The sequence below is a fragment of the Fulmarus glacialis genome, unplaced genomic scaffold (assembly GCF_000690835.1).
Source record: "Fulmarus glacialis isolate BGI_N327 unplaced genomic scaffold, ASM69083v1 scaffold3733, whole genome shotgun sequence".
NCBI classification, from domain to species: Eukaryota; Metazoa; Chordata; class Aves; order Procellariiformes; family Procellariidae; genus Fulmarus; species Fulmarus glacialis.
In genome coordinates, this window is record NW_009200880.1 from 10,794 (window position 1) to 11,843 (window position 1,050).

Below are 1,050 nucleotides of genomic sequence, written 5' to 3' on the forward strand. Positions count from 1 at the left end.
AGGACCTGAGAGCACGGGACACACCACACCAGGGATGCCCCAGGCCACACCAGCCCCCTACATCTCCCTGATAATAAACCACTAATTAACACCTCCATGCATGTGGGAAGTCCTGGTGTGCCATGCTCAGTGCCCACAAGCACATGGCATCACATGGCTCCTGCCCACCCCAGGACTGATGGGAAGAGCCCCGGTGCATGCCTGCACTCCTCATCTCAGGGTGAAACACCGGGACAGCCCCCCAACAGCAATGGGGTGTCCCTGGCCCCAGCCTCTAGTCCTGGAGGGCACTGGGCTCCCCACGAAATAGCAGGACTCAGCCAATGCCAATGCAGGCCGGGGCAGTGATGTGGCAGGGTGAAAGAGGACCATCTTGCCCCCACCCACCCTTCTGGGGGGACACATCAGCACCTCTACACCAGATCCCAGTCCCTGGGACCAGGGAATGGTGACAAACAGGCGAAGGGCCAGCACACAGCTTGGGGGCATGGGAAGCCCAGGCACGTGGCTGGCTGTGGGAATGGGGTTTGCCTCGCTCATGGGAAACACAGATACATTGGGGCAAACCCGCCTGGTTCAGTGCTGGGGGCAACAGCACAGAGGGGACAGAGATGTCTGTGCCATGCAGGGCCAGTCTCTCTGGCATAAGTGGCAGCACATTCCCATCAGAGACAGTGGATGCAGCCCACAGCCAGGCGGCACCCCCACCTGCACGGGGGGTATAAAAGAGGGGCTGGGTCACCTGCACCATCCCAGGTGTCAGGGTGCCACTATGGCCATGGGGGACCCCACCTGCAGCCGGGGGATAGCCTTGCTCCCACCCAAATTCCCCCAGCACTTGTGGCCACGGGACATCCTCCTGTGTGACCCCATGGGCAAGGGGCTCCCCCTTATCTGCCCACCCAGGCACTCACCCTTGCACCCCTCCTTATCCCCCTTCCCATTGTGTCCCTACCCCATCCCTATCCCCCTCAGCCCCAAAGTCCCTCCCTCTCCCCACACATCCCCAGCACTCGCGCTGTCCCCCTTCCTCATCCCAAATTGCCCGTT